We start from the raw sequence: 9,405 nt of genomic DNA on the forward strand, positions 1-9,405 counted from the left end.
CAAATCCAAGCGAAACACATGGTTTAGTTTCAAATCAATGCGAAGTAGGAGGCTTATCCTCAAAGCCATGCGACGCAAATGATTTAGCTTCAAATACTTGCGACATAACTGATATAGCTTCAATTGCAGGCAAAATAAACGAGTTAGCTTCAAATCTGTGCGAAACACATGATTTAGCTTCAAATCCATGCGAACCACATGATTTAGTTTCAAATCAATGTGAAGTAGAAGGCTTAGCTTCAAATCCATGCGAAACACATGATTTAGTTTCAAATCAATGCGAAGCAGAAGGCTTAGCTTCAAAGCCATGCAACACAAATGATTTAGCTTCATATACTTGCGATATAAATGATATAGCTTCAAATGCAGGCGAAACAAACGAGTTAGCTTCAAATCCAAGCGAAACACATGGTTTAGTTTCAAATCAATGCGAAGTAGGAGGCTTATCCTCAATGCCATGCGACGCAAATGATTTAGCTTCAAATACTTGCGATATAACTGATATAGCTTCAAAGGCAGGCGAAATAAACGAGTTAGCTTAAAATCCATGCAAAACACATGATTAAGCTTCAAATCAATGCTATGTAGAAGGTTTAGCATCAAATCCATGCGACACAAATGATTCAGCTTCAGATACTTGCGATATAAGTGATATAGCTTCATCTGCAGGCGAAACAAACGAGTTAGCTACAAATCCATGCAAAAAACATGACTAATTTCAAATGAATGCGATATAGAAGGTATAGCTTCAAATCCAAGCGAATTTATGATTTAGTTTCAAATCAATGCGAAGTAGAAGGCTTAGCTTCAAATTCATGCGAAACAAATGATTTAGCTTTACATGCTTGCGATTAAATGTTATAGCTTCAAATGCAGGCGAAACAAACGAGTTTGCTTCAAATCCATGCGAAACACATGATTTAGCTTCAAGTCCATGAGAAACACATGGTTTAGCTTCATAATCTTGACAAACAGATGGTTTAGCTTCAGATATTTATGATAAACATGATCTAGCTTCAACTGCATGCGAAACAATCGCGTTAGCTTCAAATCCAAGGGAACCAAATAATTTAGCTTCAAATCAATGCGAAGTTGAAGGCTTAGCTTCAAATCAATGCGAAACAAATGGTTTAGCTTCAAATACTTGTGGTATGCATGATTTACCTTCAACTGCATGCGAAACAAACGAGTTAGCTTCAAATGTATGCGAAACACATGATCTAGATTCAAATCAATGCGAAGTAGGAGACGTAGCTTCAAATACATGCGACACAAATGATTTAGCTTCACATACTAGCGATTTAATGATATAGCTTCAAATGAAGGAAAAACGAACGAGTTAGCTTAAAATGCAAGCGAAACACATGAATTAGATTCAAATCAATGCGAAGTAGAAGGCTTCGCTTCAAATCCATGCGAAGCAAATGATTTAGCTTCACATTCTTGCGATATAAACGATATAGCTTCAAGTGCAGGCGAAGCAAACGAGTTGGCTTCAAATCCACGCGAGAAACATGATTTAGCTTCAAATCCATGAGAAACACATGGTTTAGCTTAATAATCTTGCGAAACAGATGGTTTAGCTTCAGATATTTATGATAAACATGATTTAGCTTCAACTGCATGCGAAACAATCGCGTTCGCTTCAAATCCAAGGGAACCAAATAATTTAGCTTCAAATCAATGCGATGTTGAAGGCTTAGCTTAAAATCAATGCGAAACAAATGGTTTAGCTTCAAATTCTTGCGAAACAAATGGTTCAGATTCAGATACTTGTGATAAACACGATTTAGCTCCAAATGCATGCGAAACAAACGAATTAGCTTCAAAGCTATGCGACACAAATGATTTAGCTTCAAATACTTGCGATATAATTGATATAGCATCAAATGCAGGCGAAACAAACGAGTTAGCTTCAAATCCAAGCGAAACACATGGTTTAGCTTCATATTCTTGCGAAACAAATGGTTTAGCATCAGATACTTGTGATAAACATGATTTAGTTTCAACTGCATTCAATATAAACTAGTTAGCTTCAAATCCAAGGGAAACACATGATTTAGCTTCAAATACCTGCGGTATAAGTGAGTTAGCTTGAAATGCACACAAAACAAACGAGTTAGCTACAGATCCGTGCGAAACAAATGGTTTTGTTACAAATACTTGTGATATACATTATTTAGCTACAACTGCAAGCGAAACAAACGAGTTAGCTTCAAATCCGTGCGAAACACGTGGTTTAGCTTCAAACTCATGCGAAGCACATGGTTCAGCTTAATATTCATGCGAATCAAATGGTTCAGCTACAAATACTTGTGATATACATGATTTAGGTTCAACTGCATGTGAAACAAACGTGGTAGCTTCCAATTCATGCGATATAGATGAGTTAGCTTCAAATCAATGCTATGTAGAAGGTTTAGCATCAAATCCATGCGACACAAATGATTTAGCTTCAGATACTTGCGATATAAGTGATATAGCTTCAAATGCAGGCAAAACAAACCAGTTAGCTTAAAATCCATGCAAAACACATGATTAAGCTTCAAATCAGTGCTATGTAGAAGGTTTAGCATCAAATCCATGCGACACAAATGATTTAGCTACAGATACTTGCGATATAAGTGATATAGCTTCATCTGCAGGCGAAACAAACGAGTTAGCTACAAATCCATGCAAAAAACATGACTAATTTCAAATGAATGCGATATAGAAGGTATAGCTTCAAATCCATGCGAAACATATGATTTTGCTGCAAATCAATGCTATGTAGAAGGTTTAGCATCAAATCCATGCGACACAAATGATTTAGCTTCAGATACTTGCGATAAAAATGATATAGCTTGAAATGCATGCGAAACAAACGAGTTAGCTTCAAATCCAAGCGAAACACATGATTTAGCTTCAAATCAATGCGAAGTAGAAGGCTTGGATTCAAATCCATGCGAAACGAATTATTTAGAATCAAATGCTTGTCATATACATGATATAGCTTCAAATGCAGGCGGAACAAAGGAGTAAGCTTCAAATCTATGCGAAACACATGATTTAGGTTCAAATTCATGGGAAACACGTGGTTTAGCATCAAATCCGTGCGAATCAGATGGTTTAGCTTCAAATACTTGTGATATAAGTGATTTAGATTCAACTGCATGCGAAACAAACGAGATAGCTTCAAATCCAAGCGAAACACATGATTTAGTTTCAAATCAATGCGAAGTAGAAGGCTTGGCTTCAAATCCATGCGAAACAAATGGTTTAGCTACAAACATTTGTGATATACATGATTTAGCTTCAACTACATGCGAAACCAGTGCGTTTTCTTCAAATCCAAGAGAAAAACTTGATTCAGTTTCAAATCAATGCGATGCAGAAAGTTTAGCTTCAAATCCATGCGAAACAAATGATTTAGCTTCAAATACTTGCCACATAAATGAAATAGCTACAAATGCAGGCGACACAAACGACTTAGCTTCAAATCCATTCAGAAGACATGATTAAGCTTCAAATACATGCGAAAGACACGATTAAGGTACAAATTCATTGAAAACACGTGGTTTAGCATCAAATCCGTGCGAATCAAATGGTTTAGCTTCACATACTTGTAATATACATGATTTAGATTCAACTGCATGCGAAACAAACGAGTTAGCTTCAAATCCAACCGAAACACTTGATTTAGCTTCAAATCAATGCGAAGTAGAAGGCTTAGCTTCAAATCCATGCGACACAATTGATTTAGCTTTAAATATTTTGCGATATAATTGATAAAGCTTCAAATGCAGGCGATACAAACGAATTAGCTTCAAATCCAAGGGAAACATATGATTTAGTTTCAAATCAATGTGAAGTAGAAGGCTTAGCTTCAAATCCATGCGAAACACATGATTTAGTTTCAAATCAATGCGAAGTAGAAGGCTTAGCTTCAAAGCCATGCGAAACAAATGATTTAGCTTCAAATGCTTGCTGTATAAATGAAGTAACTTCAAATGCAGGCGAAACAAACGAGTTAACTTCAAATCCATGCGAAACACATGATTTAGCTTCAAATCAATGCGAAACACATGTTTTAGCTTCATATTCTTGCGAAAGAAATGGTTTAAATTCAAATGCTAGTGATATAATTGATTTAGCATCAACTGCATGCCAAACAAACGAGTTAGTTTCAAATCCAAGAGAAACACATGATTAAGCTTCAAAACGATGCGAAACACATTGTTTAGCTTCATATTCTTGCGAAACAAATGGGTTGTCTTCACATACTTGTGATATTCATGATTTAACTTCGACTGCATGCGAAACAAACGAGTTAACTTCAAATCCATGCGAAACACATGATTTAGCTTCAAATCAATGCGGAACACATGACTTACCTTCAAATCAAAGCGAAGTAGAAGGTTCAGCTTGTTTTTCGCGCACCGACACCGCGACCGTTGTTCGGTCTACGGGGGTTGTAAATTCCCGATTCTAATTGACAATGTGGTTCGCGATGCTCTGTGCCCACTTAAAGTAACAGAGCTGGTAATGATTGTTGATGACTATGTTTTTCTGCGTTTTTCTGTCCGCGCCCCGACTGGTCGCGTTATTTTATATCGGTCACCCCCGTTTGAGATCCCTGAAGGAACCTCCACCTCCACGCCGGGACGCACTGATTGGTTTTTCTCGAAGATTGCGATTTTCCAATCAGTGTCCTCTAAGCTTTTCGTCACCACCCTCTCGTATCGTCCTACACGAGCCTTGTCTAGGAGAGGGGGGTGTTGCGTAGTTGCGTGGTCGGGAGGTCCCCTGGGGCCTGAGATATCGTCCCCGCGACGGTTGGGACTAAACTTTCTCAAGACCCGTTAAATTCTCAAATTTACGACGGGGTTGTTTTTTCGGACCTTTCGTGCCTACGACGCGTCGCGGTCATTAAAGAGACAGAAGACCCTGCTCCGATGATCTGCAGATGGAAGAAAGGTTTCCGTCTCTTTGTGATCCTCGCTGGTCCACGCCATAAACTTTCGCGAAAGCGGCCTACGGGAGGTCCTACAGAACGGAACATCCTCCCCGCCTTGAGAGGGAACCGATCAAAGTGAAATGAGGAAAGTCTAATCGATGTGTGGTGACCAATGTGGATGACTAATATATGATGTGTAACGTGTATGAATGTAATGTTTCGCGTAGGCGTACGTGTATCTGAGAGCCTTATATCTATGAATTACTAAATGTAACATTCCCGGGCTGGTCATCTTCTGTCGAAGATCTGCTGCGTCCTTGGTTGTCGTCATCTGGTTGGATTGGCAATGGGACGAGTTTTTTTATGCTCCGATCGAACACATTCGTAGCAGTCTTTACTGTAACTGTGCGAATTATGCCGTCGGAGCCTGGATGGACCTTGATGACTCGCCCCAACGGCCATTGCATGGGCGGCACGTGATCTTCCCTGAGGAGGACTATAGAGTTCTCAGTGATCTGGTGATCCCCCTTGAACCATTTACTACGACTGGTCAGCTCGTTCAAATATTCTAGATGCCAACACTTCCAAAAATGCTGTTTTAGCTGTTGAATGCGTTGCCACCCGGATAGCCGATTGGATGGAACATCTGTTAACTCGTGTTCGCGTAAACTTGTGAGAGCATCACCGATAAGGAAATGACCGGGGGTAAGAACAAGAAGATCGTTTGGTTCGGATGAGATTGGAGTCAGAGGACGGGAATTGAGAATAGCTTCAATGTTGATAATTAAGGTATTCAAGTTTTCGAAGGTAAACAATTCAGCACCCATAACGCGTTTCAAATGTTTCTTAAATGACTTTACTGCTGCTTCCCAGAGGCCGCCGAAATGCGGAGCTTGAGGTGGAATGAAATGCCAATTAATTGAGCGATCTGCGAGGAACGAAGCTACGTTGTTGTAATGATTGTCGGAGCGCAACAATTCTCGAAGTTCTTTGAATTCGTTATTAGCTCCGATGAAATTGGAACCGTTGTCGGAGTATAGATTTTTGCAAAAACCTGGTCTTGCTATGAATCGTCCCAAAGCTGCAACAAAGGCTTCACTGGTCAAGTCGCCGACAAGCTCGAGGTGGACGGCCTTTACCGCGAGGCATACAAAAACGGCTACGTATACATTTATACGACGCTGATTCCTGTATATTCGTTCTTTCACGAAAAAAGGCCCACAGTAGTCCACTCCTACATTTGTAAACGGACGAGATTCTGTGACTCTGGCCTTTGGTAAATCACCCATTACGTAATTGGCATGAGGTGGATTGGCTCGACAACAGCGGACGCAACTCCGAATTGTTTTCCAAACTTGACTTCGCCCGTCTATGGGCCAGTACGCTCTTCTTGTTGCATATAATGTAGCTTGAGTACCGGCGTGCATGTGAATTATGTGTTCGTTCTGGATGATGAGGTTGGTTGTGTGCGACTTTGGTAGGATAATAGGGTGTTTTTGCGTGAATGTCAACGTTGAATTTCTCAGTCTACCTCCGACTCGTAGTATCCCGTCTTGGTCAATGAATGGATGTAGTCTCGCTAATTTTCCGGTGATCTTATGATGCCGATGCTGTCGTATGAGATGGAATTCGTCTGCGAAGTAAGACCGTTGCAATAATTTTATAACGGTTGTCCTTGCTCGAGCTAGCTCGGTTGCCTGTAGAGTACCCTTCGTCATCCGTCCTGGCTTCCACCGTAGGCACCATGCAACGACCCGCAAAAGCCTGCTCCACGACGAGAACCGTTCGAGTAAACTTGCGTCGATGGTGGTCATAGCTAAGCAGACAGCCACCCGTTGCTCCGAGTCATCGAGAACAGGTACTAATTTCCCATTTGGCCAGTATGACTCATCCTGGTGAAGCCAAGTTGGGCCATTGCACCAGATGGATGGTCGAAGGAACTCCTCTATTGATTGTCCTCGAGAAATGAGATCTGCTGGGTTATCAGCTGAGCTAACGTGGCGCCATTCTTCAATCTTTGTTTTGGATTGGATCTCGGACACCCGGTTGGCGACGAATGTTTTTAATGTATGAGGTGACGAATTAAGCCAATGCAAAACTATTGTTGAATCTGTCCATAAAATCGTGCGGTCGATGTGTATGTGTAATGCTTTATGAATAGTATTAATGAGCGATGATAGTAATAAGGCTCCACACAATTCGAGTCGCGGGATAGATTGACTCTTTAACGGTGCAACCTTCGATTTGGCTGCTAGGAGTTCCACCTGCGTTTGACCCTCTGCATCTGTAGAACGGAGGTATACACAGGCTCCGTACGCCTTCTCGCTAGCGTCGCAGAATCCATGTAACTGGATGGTTGAAGCCGCAGTGATTACGGTTTTTCGATTAAATGTCACATTGTTGAGCAATGGTAGTTGCGTGTAGTATCGTGTCCATTCCGTGTGTAAGCTCATGGGTAGCGATTCGTCCCAATCAACTTTCAAAGTCCATATTTTCTGGAGGAGGATTTTTGCCACGATGATGACTGGGCCTAGGAGACCCAACGGGTCATAAACCTTTGCTATTTCAGAACTGATCAATCGTTTGGTGACTCGAGATGCATGTGTGAGAGGCTTGACTGTGTATGTAATGGAGTCCTCGACTGAATACCAAACGATCCCGAGCGTTTTGATTGTTGAAGATTCACCGAGGTGAAGTTTCTGGTTGATATTTTGATCGGACAACCCGCTTAACAATTCTTGGTTATTGGAAGCCCATTTCCTGATATTTAGACCGGATAAGCGAAGGAGTTGTATAAGTTCGTTTCGTGACGCGAGGGCCTCTTGGATCGTGGACGCGCCGGTGAGTGCATCATCCACATAGAAATCCTGCTGCAAGATTTTCGCGGCGGAAGGAAAGCGATGACCTTCGTCTTGTGCCACTTGTTGGAGGCATCTGATAGCCAGATATGGGGCGGCTGATAGGCCGAATGTAACCGTATTTAGTTCATAAGTTTTTACGCAATTGTCGGTGTCACGCCAGAGGATTCTCTGGTACCTTCTGTCTTCTGGGCACACGAGAAATTGCCTATACATCTTCTCGATGTCGCCAGTAATAACATACTGATGGATGCGAAATCGGAGCAAAATGTAGAACAGATCGTCCTGTATTTTGGGTCCAATGTGTAAGGTGTCGTTAAGTGAAAATCCGGTGCTTGTGATTGCAGACCCGTCGAAGACTGCGCGTAATTTAGTTGTATCGCTCGACATTTTGATGACCCCGTGATGTGGAAGATAGTATCCTTGGTGAGATATCTGCACTTCGGACATGTGGCCAAGATCGAGATATTCTTGAATGATTGATTGGTACTGCTGTTTGAAGTCTGGATCGCGTTTGAATTTCCGTTCTAATGAGATGAGACGCTTCAGTGCTTGCGTCTTGGATTCACCCAGCTTGTCCTTGTTTTCGTTAAATGGAAGTGCGACAACATATCTACCTTCTGTGTTTCTTGTAACGGTATTCTGAAAATGTTGTTCGCACGTCGATTCTGATTTGGATAGATGCTGAGATTGCGGACCTTCTTCGATTTCCCAGAAACGTGCTAGCTCGCGTTGTAATGCCGTTGTTGTATGGCATGTGACCTTCTGCCTTGGTTGTGCTGTTGGCACACTGCCTCCGATGACCCATCCAAGCATTGTCTTTTGGAGGAAAAGATCTGGGCCGTCTGGTTGAGAAAGATCAATTTGCCCTACGCATAATATCGATAGCGCTGTTCCAGCCCCCAGTAATATGTCGATTGGTGCTGGTCGATGGAACGTTGAGTCGGCGAGCTCGATGTTGCGAGGGATTCTGAGCATTGTGCGGTCGACTGTCTGGTCTGGTACTAATGGAGCGATGTTTGGTACGATCAAAAATGTAAGGGTTCGATTATAATTGCTGACCTTAGATTGAATGTTTGCCCTAATGGTATGGTTAGATATGGTCGACAGCGCATTGAGAGCGCCCACAGAGATGGTGCATCGATCTTGCGGCAAACGGAGCCTCTTGGCTAGATCTTCTGTCATAAAATTGGTGGTAGAGCAAGTGTCAACTAAGGCACGGCATGGTATTATGTTCTGATCGACATCGGCGACATTAATCTGAGCTGTGACTAATAATTCGTTGGTGTCGGAATTTATTATGAAGGTGTGTGTCTGGATGGGTCTTGGGATTTTCTGCGATGGTAGTCATGTGGGCCTTGGTTTCTCGTCGGTTGCTGCCTTGTCTTGAAGTGATGTGGGGATGGGCGGATCGTGTGTTGAGCTTGGTGGAGTGACAGTTCGTTCACGTGTTGAATGTTCTTGTCGGTGTAGGAGAGTGTGGTGTCGTTGTTGGCATATTCGGCAATGAAACTTCGATCGACATACACTGGACGTGTGTCCGTTACCCAGGCAGTTTTGACATAGTGCGGCCTCAGCAACGGCCTTCATTCGCTCATTGACGGACAATAC

This window comes from Megalopta genalis, unplaced genomic scaffold, assembly GCF_051020955.1.
Source record: "Megalopta genalis isolate 19385.01 unplaced genomic scaffold, iyMegGena1_principal scaffold0092, whole genome shotgun sequence".
Taxonomy (NCBI): Eukaryota; Metazoa; Arthropoda; class Insecta; order Hymenoptera; family Halictidae; genus Megalopta; species Megalopta genalis.